Genomic DNA, 19,171 nt, shown 5'->3' with positions numbered 1-19,171 from the left:
TGTTCACTGCAGCAGTACTTACAATAGCCAGGACCTGGGAACAACGCACACGCTCCGTACAGGTGAGAGGATGGAGCAGATGTGTCACGTGTGTACAGCCGACGCCACCCGGCCGTGAAGAAGCGTGGGGTGAGGTCACGCCATCTGCAGCAACAGGCGTGCACCTAGGACGACCAGACTATGAGGCAGCGGGAGAGAGACAGGCAGACGCCGTACGATATCACTTACATGTGGAACCTGATGTAGGACACAAAGGGGCTTCTCACAGACACAGAGAACAGACTTGTGCTTGCCGTGGGGTGGGGAAGAGAAATGAGTTAGGAGTTTGGGATTAGCAGACGCATATTATCACATATGCATATAATATATGTATATAATTGACTGCATAAAAAGGCAAAAAAAGACACTGAAACATAAACTCCTCAGGTCAGTAGGTGCCCAATGTGCTACGGGAGAAGAGTGGAGAAATGACTCCAGAAAGAATGAAGAGACGGAGCCAAAGCCAAAGCAACTCCCAGTTGTGGATGTGACGGTGATGGAAGCAAAGTCCGATGCTGTAAAGAGCAATGTTGCGTAGGAACCTGGAAGCCTAGGTCCATGAATCAAGGCAAATTGGAAGTGGTCAAACAGGAGATGGCAAGAGTGAACACTGACATTTTAGGAATCAGCAAACTAAAATGGACTGGAATGGATGAATTTAACTCAGATGACCTTTGTATCTACTACTGTGGGCAGGAATCCCTTAGAAGAAATGGAGTAGCCATCATGGTCAACAAGAGTCTGAAATTCAGTTCAGTTCAGTTCAGTCGCTCAGTTGTGTCCGACTCTTTGCGACCCCATGGACCACAGCATGTCAGGCCTCCCTGTCCATCACCAACTCCCGGAGTTCACTCAAACTCATGTCCATCGAGTCAATGATGCCATCCAGCCATCTCATTCTCTGTCGTCCCCTTCTCCTCCCACCTTCAGTCTTTCCCAGAATCACGGTCTTTTCTAATGAGTCAGCTCTTCCCATCAGGTGGCCAAAGAATTGGAACTTCAGCTTCAACATCAGTTCTTCTAATGAATATTCAGGACTGATTTCCTTTAAGATGAACTGGTTGGATCTCCTTGCAGTCCAAGGGACTCTCAAGAGTCCTCTCCAACACCACAGTTCAAAAGCATCAATTCTTTGGCACTCAGCTTTCTTTATGGTCCATTTCTCCCATACTGGAAAAACCATAGCCTTGACTAGACGAACATTTGTCGCAGAGTTAATGACTTTGCTTTTTGATGTACTGTCTAGGTTGATCATAGCTTTTCTTTCAAGGAGCAAGCCTTTTATAATTTCATGGCTGCAATCACCATCTTCAGTGATTTTGGAGCCCAAGAAAATAAACCCTCTCCTCACTGTTTCCACTGTTTACCCATCTATTTGTCATGAAGTGTTGGGACTGGATCTTAGTTTTTTGAATGCTGAGTTTTAAGCCAGCTTTTTCACTCTCCTCTTTCTCTTTCATCAAGAGGCTCTTTAGTTCCTCTTCACTTTCTACCTTAAGGGTGGTGTCATCTGGATATCTGAGGTTATTGATATTTCTCCCGGCAATCTTGATTCCAGCTTGAGCTTCACCCAGCCTGGCATTTCGCATGATGTACTCTGCATATAAGTTAAATAAATAGGGTCACATTATACAGCCTTGACGTACTCCTTTTCCTATTTGGAACCAGTCTGTTGTTCCATGTCCAGTTCTAACTGTTGCTTCCTGACCTGCATACAGGTTTCTCAGGAGGCAGGTCAGGTGGTCTGGTGGTCTTCATCTCTCTCAGAATGTTCCACAGTTTGTTGTGATGCACACAGTCCAAGGTTTTAGCCTAGTCAGTGAAGCAGAAGTAAATGTTTCTCTGGAACTCTTATTTTTCTATGATTCATCTGATGTTGGCAATTTGATCTCTGGCTCCTCTGCCTTTTCTAAATCCAGCTTGAACATCTGGAAGTTCTTAGTTCACGTACTGTTGAAGCCTGTCTGGGAATTTTGAACATTACTTCGGTAGTGTTTGAGATGAGTGCAATTGTGCGGTAGTTTGAGCATTCTTTGGCATTGCCTTTCTTTGGGATTGGAATGAAGACTGACCTTTTCCAGTCTTGTGGCCACTGCTGGCATATTGAGTGTAGCACTTTCACAGCATAGTCTTTACGATTTGAAAGAGCTCAGTTGGAATTCCATCACCTCCAGTAGGTTTGTCTGTAGTGATGCTTCCTAAGGCCCACTTGACTTCACATTCCAGAATATCTGGCTCTAGGTGAGTGATCACGCCATCACGGTTATTAAGATCTTTTTTGTACAGTTCTTCCGTGTGTTGTTGCTATGTGTTCTTAATATCTTCTGCCTCTGTTAGGTTCACACCATTTCTCTCCTTTATCAAGCCCATCTTTGCATGAAGTGTTCCCTTATTATCTCTAATTTTCTTGAAGAGATCTCTGGTCTTTCCTATTCTGTTGTTTCCTCTATTTGTTTGCCTTGATCACCGAGGAAGGCTTTCTTATCTCTTCTTGCTATTATTTGGAACTCTGCATTCCAATGGGTATATCCTTCCTTTTCTCCTTTGCCTTTCACGTCTCTTCTTTTCTCAGCTATTTGTAAGCCTTCCTCAGACAACCATTTTGCCTTTTTGCATTTCTTTTTCTTGGGGATGGTCTTGATCACTGCCTCCTGTACAATGTTAGAAACCTCTGTCCATAGTTCTTCAGGTACTCTATCAGATCTAGTCCCTTGAGTCTATTTGTTACTTCCACCGTATAATTGTAAGGGATTTGATTTAGGTCATGCCTGAACGGCCTAGTGGTTTCCAGTCGTGTCCAACTCTTTGTGACCACACGGATTATACGGTCCATGGAACTCTCCAGGACAGAACACTGGAGTGGGTAGCTTTTCCTTTCTCCAAGGGATCTTCTGAACCCAGGGATTGAACCCAGGTCTCCCGCATTGCAGGTGGATTCTTTACCAGCTGAGCCACAAGGGGAGTCTGGTTTTCCGTACTTTCTTCAATTTACGTCTAAATTTGGCAATAAGGAGTTTATAACCTGAGCCACAGTCAGCTCCTGGTCTTATTTTTGCTGTCTGTATAGAGCCTCTCCGTCTTCGGCTGCAAAGAATATTATCAATCTGATTTTAGTATTGGACGAACCTACACAGTGTTTTAAAAAGCAGAGATGTTATTTTGCCAAGAAAGGCCCATATATTCAAAGCTATGGTTTTTCCAGTAGTCATGTATGGATGTGAGAGTTGGACCATAAAGAAGGCTGAGCACCAAAGAATGGATGCTTTTGAATTGCGGTGTTGGAGAAGACTCTTGAGAGTCCCTTGGACTGCAAGGAGATCCAATCAGTCCATCCCAAAGGAAATCAGTCCTGAATATTCATTGGAAGGACTGATGCTGAAGTTCAAGATGCAGTCCTTTGGCCACCCGATGCGAAGAGCTGCCTGATTGTAAACGACCCTGATGCTGGGCAAGAGTGAGGGCAGGAGGAGAGCAGAGGGACAGAGGATGAGATGGTTTAATGGCATCACCGACTCAGTGGCCATGAGTCTGAGCAGGCTCCTGCAGCTGGTGATGGACAGCAAGGCCTGGTGTGCTGCGGTCCACGGGGATGCAAAGGGTCGGACACGACTGAGCTATTGAACAACCACAAATACATGTACACCTGTACAGATGCACACATCAGCATATATTTCAGACACACACTGTGCTCTATTGCGCCAGTCCTAACTGTGTCTGACTTTCTGCGGCCACACGGACGGTAGTCCTGAAGGCTCCTCTGTTCTTAGGATTTTCCAGGCAAGAATAACGGTGTAGGGTGCCATTCTGTATACTTCACATATATAATAAGCACCCCATCATGTAAGAAAGAAGGGGTATGAGAAAATCTGTTTATTTGTGCAAAAATAAGGAAGTACAGTCCTAACGTTGAGGCTTCCTTTGTGGCTCAGCTGGTAAAGAGTCCACCTGCAATGTGGGAGACCTGGGTGTGATCCCTGGGTTGGGAAGATCCAGTGGAGAAGGGAAAGGCTACCTACTCCCGTGTTCCGGCTTGGTTGCAAGGAGTTGGACACGCCTGAGTGATTTTCACTAGTACTGGTACTAGCACGATAATCCTAGCGTTAAAGAAACTGGTTCACTATGGGGTGAGGCAGGGTGGGAAAGGGGAAGAAAGAACAGAGAAACAAGGCAGGAATAGTGAATGTGATGAGAACGTGACACTAAGGCCCTTCAGTGTTGCTGTTACTATTTGAACCCGCAGGTTTCCCTGGTGGCTCAGTGGTAAAGAACACACCTGTGGAATGGGACCCCTGGCTTGGGAAGATCCCCTGGAGCGGGGGCGTGGCACGCACTCCAAGAGCTTGCCTGCAGAATCCCATGGACAGAGGAGCCTGGCGGGCTGCGGTCCATGGGGTCGCGAGGAGTCGGACACGACTGAGCAACTAAGCACGTCTGAGCCCATGGTCTGCCAGTTGGTTAAGCATAGAGGCCAGTGGCCAGGGTTTTTCAGGATTGGTCACAGGAGGCCAGCAGACATATTCGTTCCTTACTTTTGTGCTTTTTCAGTTCAGTTCAGTTCAGTCGCTCAGTCGTGTCCGACTCTCCGCGACCCCATGAATCAAAGCACGCCAGGCCTCCCTGTCCATCACCAACTCCCGGAGTTCACTCAAACTCATGTCCACAGAGTCGGTGATTCCATCCAACCATCTCATTCTCGGTCGTCCCCTTCTCCTCCCGCCCCCAACCTTTCCCAGCATCAGAGTCTTTTCCAGTGAGTCAACTCGTCGCATGAGGTGGCCAAAGTATACTTTGTGCTTTTTACACTAACTATATTGCTTCAGCACATCATTCTTTGTTTAGATTTTTTAACCTTAAACTAACACTGCATTTAGAGCAATGGTTAAAAGCAAGATCAAACAGCAAAGAGATAATTTTATTTCTGTCAGTTATGCAGCAACCATTGCCTTTTTTGACAGCCACAGGGCACCCTAGGCAATTTTCACTACTGTGGACAATCAAAATCTTAACTGGCTGGCTTTACACAGGGGTCAATTATCTCCTTAACACATTCCTCTGTCTCTCTCAGCACTAACCGCTTTTCATTGCCTTCGGTTTGTGATGAGATAACTGGAGAAGATCAGGGGAAGACTGGGAACTCTGGTATTTTCATTTTGTGTGTGGGTGAAGTAAGAGTTACTCAAGCAACTTCTAAGCCAGTTCAGAGCCTTTTCTTTTCAGCCACCATAGCTCACATTTGCTACAAGGACACGTGATCACTGCAAACCACATGTCCTGATTATTTTGATGTAACCCTATTTAAATGTGCACTTTTTAATTTAAGATGCTAATGTTACTTAGCCTTGTTTCCTTTTTGTAGGATAAAGGATTACGTTGAATTTGAATTCTGACTTCTGTTTACTGACATCAGGCAAACCTCTCTGAGTGTTGTTTTTTCTCCTTGTGAAGCTGTAATAATCGTAACTGCGCAGTGAGGCCGAAACCACAGTGCCAGTCACTAGTAACCTCAGTTAGCCTCAGCTCAGTCTGTTTTAAGAGACTTAATCCCCTTCTGTGGTCAGTAAGAGCTCAGCTTCTACCACTGTTTTTGAAAGCAACACAGAACACTGTTTCCCAAGGTCATTTGTTTCAGTCAGGGTTTGATTTGTGATCGCACACAGCAGAAATAACGCTGGGAGTTATTTAATTAAAGGCTATTGGATAGATCACAGAACCTCCAGGAGAGTGTGGGAATCAGGCTTGGAGGCCACGTGATCAGGGAAACGAGCGGCACCCCAAGCGGGACCTTCCGGAGCCACACCCCTGCGGCCGCAGCGGGCTCAGGCGGCCGTGGCTCCCCCAGCGCCGCAGACCCTGGAGCAGGGGTGAGCCATCAGACCACAGAGCCCGTGGCTGCCCTGCTCGTGGCCTTGCCAGACTGCGTCCTTGCAGCCCCGGATTCGACTCGTCACCACTTTGGAATCGTGTCTGGGGCAGGCTGCTCAGACCGGACAGGCTTACGTGGCCTGTCTGTGCACTGACCACAGGGGAGACTGGGAAATGTCTCTTAGGCGTCTTCCTCTCCAAGGGGGAGTGGAGTTTATACCCTGGCTTATACCCAGGGGTCCCCCCAGAGAGGAAAGGGGTTCAGGTGCCGGTTGCTCAGAAAAATGACAAATGTGCACCACAGGATTTGAGGAGATGCAGCATGCATTTGGGAGAAAATGAGGGCGAATCTTGCGAGCAGCCAAAGCGGGCAGTGCCCTTCCCCGTCTCTCGTCCCCTCCCCGCCCCCGGTTTGTACCTTCATGTCACATAAAGGACCTCATTTCTTAGGACCTTCTCTCTCTCACCCGAGTGTGTGTGAGGTCTTAGGAAGGGGCAATGGCACTGGGCTCAGCATAATCTTGAATCCTCTCTAGTTTATTAAGGAGAAAGTGAAATGAAAGGCGCTCAATCGTGTCAACTCTTTGCGACCCCCATGGACTCTACAGTCCACGGAATTCTCCAGAATACTGGAGTGGGTAGCCTTTCGCTTCTTCAGGGGATCCTCCCAACCCAGGGATCGAACCCGGGTCTTCCACCTTGCAGGTGGATTCTTTACCAACTGGGCTATCAGGGAAGCCCAGTATTAAGGAGAACGGGGGAATTGATTCTAAAGTTTGGCGTTTATTATTATTAGCAAATATAACAGACAACAGTGGATTCTGACACATTATGAGTCATGGCATTATGACTAAAGCACAGTTTAGACAAAACAGTATCAGAAAAACATGCTGATCAAAATGTGCAGGTTTGGAGCTTGCTCTGTGATCAACATTAACTTTCAGCCAAAACTCTTCTGGGCTTTGCTCTGTCCCCTCCATTTCCTTACGTTCTATTGCGTTCAGCAGGTTCTGCTGTTGCTAATATTACCTTGTTGTGGTGTCCACGTAAGCTTCCTGTGTCTTTCCACATAATCTGCAATCGATTCTAAATAATTACAGATTTAAAGAAAATCTTGTAACCAGTCAACATTAACTGCTGCTTTCTTCAATTACATGGCTTCCCAAACAATTAAGTCCACAGGCTAGTTAATGTACAGTGCTTTCAATTCTAGCCGATTATGTCAATTACAAATCATTTTGTGGCGTATGGTAGTGTTGATTTGTGAGTTGCGCCATCACCTTATTGAACTTTTATCCTGTTAATGACCCTTCTGCCACAATCCTCACATCATTCAATATAAATTAGCTGTGGCTCCACGCTTATGAATGGAGAAAAATGCGCGCGCGTGTGTGTGTGTGTGTGTGTGTGTGTGTATGTGTTTCTCTTCAGAAAAAAATCTACTGTTTTGTTAATAGTCCAAATGTCTCCTACTCAATGATCAAGTTGAGGGTATTGACAGAGACTGATGAGCACCTTTAATGCCTTGAGGGAGATCCCGCTATACGAAAATCATCGTTGGCCCTCACCTCTAGAGAGACATTTATCTAGATTTAGCACAGAAGCCCCACGAGGCATCCTGTTCTCTTCCATCCGCCCCGCTTCCTCTGGTTTTGACTTTCACCCCCTTCGACAGTTTAAATTTCTCCTTCTTACTGGAATGGTTCTTGGTCTCTCACTCTGAGCCCCTGTTCCCAGCCGCCTCCTTCCTCAGGACTCTCCTTGGGTTTCGGATAAAATGGACATCAAGTCTAACCTCCCAGCTGCTGTCCTGGGATGTTCTGGACCTTGCCTGTTCCCAGTGTTCATTATTTTTGATGGGAGACATACACGTCAAGACATCACTCATTCCATTGACAGTGCTGGTCTGGAGAAATGCGACATGCTTCACCTCGATCTTTTCCAGTCTTCCTTCTGACAGCGTTTCCAAAGTATAAGAAATGAAGAAAAGGGAATCAACAGAAGTTGGAAATTGCTTGTATAATCCATAGACTACATGTTTCAAATTCCAAATAAACAAAGGATGCCTTAGAGACATATTTATAAACCTTAAATTGTTCCGACTTGTTTTTAAAACCTTAAAATTTATTACATTTCAATATGTCAGGCACAGTGCTAGGTTATATTTGAATATACAACATAATATAGTATCATGCAATATATTGCCAAGTAACATAAATTATATATGATATTATTAATAATTTATAAACATATACACATAATTTACTTCTTACAACAACCCCATGGCACAAGGATTATGGAAAATAGTAATTATCTGGTTCAAGGCAATCAATTTGCCTGTCTGAAAAACTGGTCCTAATTTGTATTTGATGCTTGTGTCTGAATTACTGCTATAGGTTTTATTCTTCGAGATCCCCTAAAGGAATTAAATAATGTTAGGTGACCTCCTAGAATGGCAGTTCTGCTTCTAGTAGCAGAAAATTAGGCTAGAATCCTCCGGAGATTTGCTGGCAAAATTAGCAGCAGAGGGTATAAAAGCAGCAACCAATTCTGCCAGAAAATGGACAGAAGGGAGTCACTAATCTTATTAGCGGTTGTGTCATTAGTCAAAACAGGAGGAATATAGGAAGGAAGTTTTGAAGGCTAGTTTCAGAGTTCTATTTAAGAGTCCTTGTTCTTACTTCAAGACCAGTGGAAGGATAAAGAATAATGGTAGCAAAAGCAATTTCACAGAGGTGAAAAAGCAGAGTTCTGTTGCACAATTCTGCAAAACTTGGACAGGGCTTAAGAGGGCCTTCGGGCAGCACAGCACTGACCGCTCGGACGCTGTCCACAGCAGTTGTCAGCGTTTTCCAAGAACGCTGAACCTTTGCGAACAGAGCCCCTTTGTGGAGGGTTAAGCCGAGTGACCAGGCCGACTGGATTCGGCTGTGAAGGGCGTGGCCAGGCCCAGGTATCCCTCACAGAAGACGGGCTGCCTTGGGCTGTCCCAGCCCCCAGTCCAGAGGCCGTAAGGATGGGCATAGACCATGGGGCGTGTTCTGTTCATGGACTTCTAACCACAGAGCCTACACGAGTGTGCATGCAGCCCATCAGCTGGGGGCCCATCAGTTCTCCTTTTATGCAGTGTAAAGTTGCAAGTCAACAAAAGCCTAGGGTTTGATAAGAAACCTACATTTCTCAAAGAAAAAGGACCCAGACACTATATAAGAAAAAAGATGGTCTCACACTTGACCAGTATGATAGACCTAATCTTAGATGACGACTAGATACTCAAGCTTGTTTTTTCACATTGATTTTTCCCCCCTGATATGACTGACCTGAATTATATCCCTAGCTTTCAGGGTCTCTGGTCTCTGACCAGTAAATTTTCCAAATCTGCATCCAATGTTAACACTCAAATTTTGTAACTGATCAAGTCAGACTCATAACAACTGGGACAGTTAAGACATGTAGACACAAGTGTTAACATGAAGACTTGTGAGGACAAAATATGGGACTTCTGAGTCACCAAATCTCAGGAATTAACTTAAATTCCAACTAGACACAATGTCTGGTAATGTGAAATAGGACCAATATGAAATTAAAAATATAATTACTTTCCCATTTCCACATTCACTGTTGAACTGATAAAATATTCATTTTTAAAAACCCATGACTGTCGATTTTTCCTGAACATAATTAAGGGTCTCAGAGTACCAGCATGTAATTCAGGCTGAGTGACAATACAGTCTCATGTGATAACTTTCAAGGGAAGCTGTGGTGAAGCCACAGGTAGTGCTGAGGAGGCGAGTGAGCCCCCCGTCTCTTGTTCTTGGTGCTGCTGCTGCTGCTGCTGAGTCACTTCAGTCGTGTCCGACTCTGCGTGGCCCCATAGACGGCAGCCCACCCGGCTCCGCCACCCCTGGGATTCTCCAGGCAAGAACACTACCAGAGAGCTCAAAAACGCATTTCTCACCCGTCCTCTGTGTTCTCTGGTTTCCTCCTAGAAAATCATGGGCTGAACCCAGGACACTCCATGAAGCTGTCCTGCTCAGGAAGTCTGCCTGTTTTTCAAGCTGAAGGATGGAGTCTGGGCTCCCGTAGTGGCCTGCTGTTGGTTTGTATCTTCCCACCTCTACTCTTATTGTTATTTTTTAATAGTTCCTTAATTTTCTTTCGGGAGCCATTCTTTCACGACTCTCAGCCTATGAGATTTCGGTGACTGCTGTCAGGATGGACCCGTACCTGGCTAACCAGCAAATTCAAACACAGAGATTCTTACCTCACGTTACCTGGAACTCATCTGCCATTGAACTTATTGGTGATGTTACAAATTCCACTTCTTAAAAGCCAAAAGAATTCTAGCCCTCTTATCTCAGAGCAAAGTCCTTTGCTCTCTGCACAGGCAAATTCCGTTTGTGTGGCCACAGTGCCACTAAGGTCACGGCATTTTTTATAGACAATGACAGCCCCATACGCGCCTACTGTTTTGATTTTCTGAGCTCTGCTCAGGATAAGACACTATTGATTTTGAAGGTCAAAAAGGCTAATTCTTAGAAAAGAATACCAAGAAGTATGCAATTAGGGCAGAGCTAATAGTGAGTGAGTGGAATGTAGGAACAACCTTCTTTCCCCTTCCAGATAGGGCAGTGAGCTTCTCCTAGGAGAAAGAGGAGAAGAAAGCTTATTCATCTATAAACGCCCACAGGAGTGCGGGGAAACGGAAATCAATGGCTGCTGTCACTGTGTACATCATAACCAGTGAAGGAAAGGGTGCTGAGTGGCAGACGGACGTCCTTCTAGGCTTTTGACTCATAAGAGAGGTCATGCAGCACAACGGTCCAGGTCATGAATCTGGGGGCGTCAAATCGCCCGGTTCCAAATCCCACCATGGTCATTTACTAGGCGTGCCAAGTTGAGAAAGTTTCTTGCCTCCTCTGTGCCTTACTTTCTTAATCTGCAGTTCAGTTCAGTTCAGTTCAGTCGCTCAGTCGTATCCGACTCTCCGCGACCCCATGAATCACAGCATGCCAGGCCTCCCTGTCCATCACCAACTCCCGGAGTACACTCAAACTCATGTCCACAGAGTCAGTGATGCCATCCAGCCGTCTCATCCTCCGTCGTCCCCTTCTCCTCCCGCCCCCAACCCTTCCCAGCATCAGAGTCTTTTCCAGTGAGTCAACTCGTCACATGAGGTGGCCAAAGTATTGCAGTTTCAGCTTTAGCATCAGTCCCTCCAATGAACATCCAGGATTGATCTCCCTTAGAATGGACTGGTTGGATCTCCTTGCAGTATAAGGGACTCTCAAGAGTCTTCTCCAACACCACAGTTCAAAAGCATCGATTCTTTGGTGATCAGCCTTCTTCACAGTCCAACTCTCACATCCATACATGACCATGGGAAAAAACATTGCCTTGACTAGACGGACCTTGGTTGGCAAAGTAATGTCTCTGCTTTTTAATATACTATCAAGGTTGGTCATAACTTTCCTTCCAAGGAGCAAGCGTCTTTTAATTTCATGGCTGCAATCAGCATCTGCAGTGATTTTGGAGCCCAAAAAAATAAAGTCTGACACTGTTTCCACTGTTTCCCCATCTATTTCCCATGAAGTGATGGGACCAGATGCCATGATCTTTGTTTTCTGAATGTTGAGCTTCAAGCCAAGCTTTTCACTCTCCTCTTTCACTTTCATCAAGAGGCTTTTGAGTTCCTCTTCACTTTCTGCCATAAGGGTAGTGTCATCTGCATATCTGAGGTTATTGATATTTCTCCCAGCAATCTTGATTCCAGCTTGTGCTTCTTCCAGCCCAGTGTTCCTCATGATGTACTCTGCATATAAGTTAAATAAGCAAGGTGACAATATACAACCTTGACGTACACCTTTTCCTATTTGGAACCAGTCTGTTGTTCCATGTCCAGTTCTAACTGTTGCTTCCTGACCTGCATACAGGTTTCTCAAGAGGCAGGTCAGGTGGTCTGGGATTCCCATCTCTTTCAGAATGTTCCATAGTTTATTGTGATCCACACAGTCAAAGGCTTTGGCATAGTCAATGAAGCAGAAATAGATGTTTTTCTGGAACTCTCTTGCTTTCTCCATGATTGCGAGAGACTCCAGCCCCGGCGCAACGAACCACACAAAGAGGTGCGGCCGTGAGGAGCTACCCCACGCCTGAGGCCAAGGCCGGCGGCTGAGAGGAGCTACCCCACGTCCAACAGGCGGTGGCTGTGCGGGCGCAGGAGGTCCGAGAGGAGCTACTCCGCGTTCAAGGTCAGGAGGGGCGGCCTTGAGGAGATACCCCTCGTCCAAGGTAAGGTACAGTGGCTGCACTTTGCTGGAGCGGCTGTGAAGAGATTTTCCACGACCAAGGTAAGAGAAACCCAAATAAGACGGTAGGTATTGGGAGGGGGCATCAGAGGGCAGACACACTGAAATCATAATCACAGGAAACTAGCCGATCTGATCACATGGACCACAGCCGAATGTGGTCCACTGGAGAAGGGAATGGCAAACCACTTCAGTATACTTGCCTTGAGAACCCCATGAACAGTAACAAAGGGCAAAATGATAGGATACTGAATGAGGAATTCCCCAGGTCGGTAGGTGCCCAGTATGCTACTGGAGTCAGTGGAGAAGTAACTCTAGAAGCAATGAAGGGATGGAGCAAAAGCAAAACCTATACCCAGCTGTGGATGTGACCAGTGATAGAAGCAAGGTCCGGTGCTGTAAAGATCAATATTGCATAGGAACCTGGAATGTTAGGTCCATGAATCAAGGCAAATTGGAAGTGATCAAACAGGAGATGGCAAGAGTGAACATAGACATTCTAGGAATCAGTGAATTAAAATGGACTGGAATGGGTGAATTTAACTCGGATGACCATTATATCTACTACTGTGGGCAGGAATCCCTTAGAAGAAATGGAGTAGCCATCATGGTCAACAAAAGAGTCCGAAATGCAGTACTTGGATGCAATCTTAAAAATGACAGAATGATTTCTGTTCGTTTCCAAGGCAAACCATTCAATATTACAGTAATCCAGGCCTATGCCCCAACCAGTAATGCTGAAGAAGCTGAAGTTAATCGGTTCTATGAAGACCTACAAGACCTTTTAGAACTAACACCCAAAAGAGATGTCCTTTTCATTATAGGGGACTGGAATGCAAAAGTAGGAAGTCAAGAAACACCTGGAGTAACAGGCAAATTTGGCCTTGGAGCACAGAATGAAGCAGGGCAAAGGCTAATAGAGTTTTGTCAAGAGAACGCACTGGTCATAGCAAACACCCTCTTCCAACAACACAAGAGAAGACTCTACACATGGACATCACCAGATGGTCAACACCGAAATCAGATTGATTATATTCTTTGCAACCAAAGATGGAGAAGCTGTATACAGTTAGCGAAAACAAGACCAGGAGCTGACTGTGGCTCAGATCATGAACTCCTTCATTTGCAGAGTGGAGATTAAAGCTATCCCATCGGTTTTTGTTCTAAGGAACATTCAGAAGACTTACAGCATTGCCAGGCCTGTCGTAAATGCTATGTTCTTGCCAGGTGGCCCCGCGCCATCCTATTATTGTCTGCTCTTTACACTGGCAAAGTTCAGGATCGCTTCCCAGCTCTTTGACCTATATCTCCATCTGACCAAATCTCAGAGCCTCTCCTCAACTACCATATTTCCAACAGCATTGTCTCCATTCTGGTCTAAACCCAAAGCTTCGGATCGTCTCAAGCACTCCTCCCAGGGTGATGGGTCCCAGAGGGGTAACTGTATCAGATTCCAGCCAAGGCCCAAATGAATACATCTCCCATCACAGCCAACGGCGTGACTTGGCAAATGTACCAGTGCACCTCCCGTCTATAACACGGGTGAAGCTGCTCCTGTGGGACCTGCGTGGGGCTGACACTGCAGTCACTGCCAGGCCCTACAGGCAGCCCTGCTGGGGGCAGCCGGCCCGCGTTAGTGCATCCCCAAACGTGGCGCTCCCCAGACTGAGTGCATGGCACACCCTCCTGTGCATTGTACCCCTGGTCCCCGCCAGGGCTTGGTACTGAAACACACATTTGTTAAATAAGCAAGGGGTTTAGATATGAGAGCAGCTTCAGCTCTAGGGAAGACAGCTGTTTTATTGCCTCAAGATGAGTCACTCACAGGGATTACTCCCAAGAACCACGTTTTCAGTGGGCAAAAAATTAGGCCATACCATGTTTTTTAACTCAATTTTTATTTTAGATTGGAGTATAGCTGATTTATAAGTTGCGGATGAACAGCAGAGTGATTCAGTCATACATATACATATATCTATTCTTTTTCAGATTATTTTCCCATACAGGTTATTATAGAATATTGAGTAGAGTTCCCTGGGTCCTTGTTGATTGTCTGTCTTATATATAGTGGTGTGTATATGTTAATCCCAAACTCTTAATTTATTATGTTGGTTTATGGGTCTCTAAAACTGCTAATCCTAGTTACTCAATTGTCCCAAGTGAAAGCTACACTTTATGTGTTTATGTGTCTACTTAGTTTTAGTCTGGCAGGCTTTTGTAATGTCACGGATCAGTGCTGCACAGAGACATATGCTTTTTTGTTTGTTTTTTAAATTTATTTATTTTTAATTGGAGGATAATCATTTTACAGTATTCTGTTGGTTTCTGCCAAACATCAGCATGAATCCGCCATAGGTACACGTACGTCCCCTCCCTCCTGGACCTCCTTTCCACCTCCCTCCCCATCCCATCCCTCTATTTCTTTTCATAGAAGTTCATGTAAAAAAAAGGTAAAACATCAAGTTGCGTGAACATGGTTCAGTAACAAACCGTGAAATCTCTGGGGGGCGTCCTGTGAGTACTTTGATAATAGTTCTTGTGTAGTCACATTAAGGAAAATATATTGTCTTTATGTGTTACATTTTCTTTGCTTTTAATCTGTTGGAAAATTTAGAACAACCTTTGGCAATCATAGGTTGCATTTATAAAGCTGGACTGAGGCTTCATTAATCACTGTATCATGAATTTATATTAGGTTTAGGAAATCTTGCAAACATTTATAACATTTAGTTTTTCATTAACTTGCTAGAAGGAAGTTCGTGAATAATTTGTTAGTTGAGACATCTGTGAAAACAGATTCGGTTAATTTATTAAGGAAGTAGTTGCTACAATCTCTCAGAGCAAAACCTTATTCCCTGCTGTATTTACTGAGTTTTACCCCTAGTACGTGAACCTGAGAACTAGGCTACTTAAGACCACAATTAGAAAAGATTGTAGCAACAAACTGGACATTCGTATGAGCATTCATCTTCTCCAGCATTAAGTTTTAATGGCAGATACTTGTTAACTTTGCTCAATTTCTATAACTCTTAGAAGTAAATCCAGTTTTATTCAGGGCAGAGCTGATGAAGCTGGAGGGTGGATTTTCTTGGTAAGTTACAGAGGGGCTAAGAGAGATGCTGGGGTGTGTTTGCTGTTATTCCAGGAGGAATTTTGCCTCTAAAGAAGCTCACAGCATGAGAGAAGCCATCTCATATATATAGCAGCTTGTCATAAATTCAGTTGACCTGCTTGGGACAAAAAAATTTTTTTTGGAGAACTTTTCTCTAAGAACAAGGCCTCTGTCTTATCAGATAGTTAACAAAAGTAACTCCTTTAATAAGTGTTGGCATCTCAAATTCAGTTTGGTTTCAAGAAATCCAGAGAAGAGCTCTGTTTACTGTACATCTGTGCCTAAGCGCAATGCCACAAACCAGGCAAGGAACTGCAAAATGCTCTCGTGGGGTTCACCGTGAGTAATGAACAACATAAATACAGCTAAGCGAGGCACCCCATCCATCCACTGAGCAAATATTAAATGTGAACTCAGAGCTCCCCGTCTGCAAAACATGGAGGAAAACGCAGGAACCGGAATAGCTGATGTTATGGAGCCCCAGTTTGATTTGCTACTGGTTACATAATTAAAGTCCAATGCATGCAAAACATAGTAGGATTTATTCATTCAGCTGACACTTATTTTCACTCTTACCATAAGAAAAAGCACTAGAGTGAGGGCCTGAACAAGACCCAATGCCTATCCTCAGGTTATACGGCAATTACCATGTAGAAGCTTGGAATGAACAAACAGTGTTATTCCACAAACCTGAAGCACCAAATCTCTACATCCCCACTTGCCCCTTCTGTTGCACATGGTCCAAATGGTAAAAGCTACTGCAGGGGGAGGCAGTGCTTCTGATTACATATTGGGTCCCTTCACGTTCAATGCAGTTTACCAGGTTTCCCAGCACAGTGTGCCTGCCCTGCTGGGGTCCACCAGGGTCTGCCCAAGTGAACTGAAGTCACTCAGTCATGTCCGACTCTTTGTGACACCATGGACTGTAGCTCACCAGGCTCCTCTGTCCATGGGATTCTCCAGGCAAGAATACTGGAGTGGGTTGCCATTTCCTTCTCCAGGGGGTCTTCCCAACCCAGGGATCCAACCCAGGTCTCCCTCATTCCAGGCAGACTCGTTCCCCTCCAAGCCACCAGGGAATCCTTGGAGGGTCTGCCCAAGAAGAGCTCAAAGGCATTTTAAAAAATAGATTTCAGTCTCCAAGAAGCCTGTTCAGCTGGTCTTGGAGGCGGAAATCCTAGCCATGGACTGTAACCTTGGTCACACTCCTGAACACTGGCCTCTGGACTCCTGTGCACTCAGCCACAGCTTATGAGCCATATCAGCTTGCTTCCTGCTTTCTTTCTGGTCCTGGCTAGCCCTGGCAAGGAGCCTACACTGAGTTCCGTACCATCACACCAGAGGCCACAGCACGTCTGCCCTTAGCTCAGCCCCATCAGCTGTCCTAATGCGGGGCTTGGGAAGGCGGGTTAGGACGGACTTGCTCTGGGCCTCAGATGAGCATTCTGACCCCCCTTCTCTGCTTACAGAAGCTGCGAGGTCTTGGACAAAATAGTTAATCCTCCCAGACTCTAAGACTTCTACTTCAAGGCAGAAAATAGTTTTTAACCTCCTCTGTTAGGAGGATTAAACGAGGTAAGGGAGGTAAAGTGCTAAGCAGGGGAGAGCTAGCACTTTCTTCTCTCTCAGACCCTCACTTTAATGAGCCAGCCTCCACACACGTGTGCTGGACCGTTTTCCAGCTTAGCTCTTGAGTGTTCACTCCCCACATTTGGCAGCCTGTCTTCTCCAGGCCCTCCACGGAGAGCCCCAGGTCCCTTGCCCACTGCCAGGCAAGGAAGGGGACAATTCCCCTCATCAGCAGGTGATGCAGTGTCTGCCAAACGTGGGTTCCCACAGACAATTCATGCCTCACCGGAGCACAGCGATGCTTCAGATAAAGAGATGCTGAGTATCGGAGTGAAGGGCTGAGCTTAGACCAAGCCCCGTCATCCCTTGAGAGAATCCCGGGGACGGTCCAGCGGAGAGAAGAGGTTGTCCTTATTTCTTCTGGGTCCCTGTCCTACTCCTCACACCCAGGAGCAAGTGTGATGTTGTGTTTGAAGGCTGCCAGGAATCCTAGGGCCAGACTGCCTGGGTCAAGTCTTGATTCTACTGTTTGCTAGCTGATGACCTAGAGGGAGTTCCTCAACCTCATACCCCGGTTTCCTTAACCACAAGACAAGGACAGTACCTACCCAAGAGGGTTGTTTCAAGAGTCACTGAGTTAAGTTCTGGGAACTGCTTAGAACAAGTCTTGGAACACAGTAAACCCTATCCAAGTGTTTTTAAAAATAGAACACATTTAAAATGCCAGGTGTTGAACCTGTTCCTAAACCTTGAAGGATGCACGCATGTACTAGCTCTTCCCCTTTGTCCCAGCCACACCTGGGAAAGCTCTAGTGAAGCTACCCATGCAAATTCTGTGGGTTGCTGCTGTTGCCATGTTTGCTCAAAAATCTAGAAACACGGCCTCAATGCGTGCCACCCTTTCTTCCATCAGAAAGTGAAGGATGTGGGCTTCGTGAAATTAGATGAAGTGATCTCCCTTGAATGGATTATCCAAGGCTTCCATTTGACTAAGGAAATAATGCTAGCTCTTTGTATATAAAATTTGAAAAAAAAAGTCTCTAGAGTGAAAATGCCACTTACCTTCGGGCGAGCTGGATGGCTTTTAATGGTACAGGTTATACATGCTCAGACCTCTCATTGTTTCCTGTCTCCCCTTGAAGAGTACATTTTGTCACAACTGTGTCCCCCAAAGTGCTCCGCTCAGCTTCCTTCCACACACACTTCCTTCCTGCCACACTGCCTGCTTTCATCTCTGAAATGGGTGACCTGCTCCCGTTTAGTTTATCTTGTCTCCTTTTGTTTAATACCCCAACTGAGCACTCACCAGGTCCTGAGTGACACGGACGAATGAGAAACACATGGGATAGGTTGTCCTGGAACTGGGTTTTTCTTGTTTTGTAACTTACACTACCCTTATGGCAGAAAGTGAAGAGGAACTCAAAAGCCTCTTGATGAAAGTGAAAGAGGAGAGTGAAAAGGTTGGCTTGAAGCTCAACATTCAGAAAACAAAGATCATGGCATCTGGTCCCATCACTTCTTGGGAAATAGATGGAAAAACAGTGGAAACAGTGTCAGACTTTATTTTTTGGGCTCCAAAATGACTGCAGATGCTGATTGCAGTCATGAAATTAAAAGACGCTTACTCCTTGGAAGGAAAGTTATGACCAACCTTGATAATATACTAAAAAGCAGAGACATTACTTTGCCAACCAAGGTCCATCTAGTCAAGGCTATGGTTTTTCCCGTGGTCATGTATGGATGTGAGAGCTGGACTGTGAAGAAAGCTGATCGCCGAAGAATTGATGCTTTTGAACTGTGGTGTTGGAGAAGACGCTTGAGAGTCCCTTGTACCTCAAGGAGATCCAACCAGTCCATTCTAAGGGAGATCGATCCTGGGTGTTCATTGGAAGGACTGATGCTAAAGCTGAAACTGCAATACTTTGGCCAACTCATGCGACGAGTTGACTCACTGGAAAAGACTCTGATGCTGGGGAAGGTTGGGGGCGGGAGGAGAAGGGGACAACCAAGAATGAGATGGCTGGATGGCATCACCAACTCTGTGGACATGAGTTTGAGTGAACTCTGGGAGTTGGTGATGGACAGGGAGGCCTGGCGTGCTGTGATTCATGGGGTCGCGGAGAGTCGGACATGACTGAGCAACTGAACTGAACTGAACTGAACTGAACTCTGTCTGAACAGCTGGTAAAATGGTGCTCACTTCCATGGACATTTGATAACCTTAGACTCAAGGAGCAGTTAGCAGAGAGACAACAGAATAGGACTCTGTGAGAAATCAGGC

At 45.6% G+C, this 19,171-nt stretch overlaps 1 protein-coding gene across 1 annotated transcript in view; it reads right to left on the bottom strand.

Moving 5' to 3' along the window:
* Positions 1–6,654: 6,654 nt before the first annotated feature.
* Positions 6,655–19,171, bottom strand: part of LOC129558805 (uncharacterized) — a 169,069-nt gene continuing 156,552 nt past the window's right edge. Inside the window, exon 8 of the mRNA XM_055430244.2 lies at positions 6,655–7,854. The gene's annotated coding sequence lies outside the window, so the exon portion shown is untranslated. The remainder of the gene's footprint in view (positions 7,855–19,171) is intronic.

Source organism: Moschus berezovskii, chromosome 8 (genome assembly GCF_049115385.1).
Source record: "Moschus berezovskii isolate FMDL1 chromosome 8, NW_MosBer_1.0, whole genome shotgun sequence".
NCBI lineage: Eukaryota > Metazoa > Chordata > Mammalia > Artiodactyla > Moschidae > Moschus > Moschus berezovskii.
Note: the sequence above shows the minus strand (reverse complement) of the source record. Positions and strands in the feature narration are given on the sequence as shown.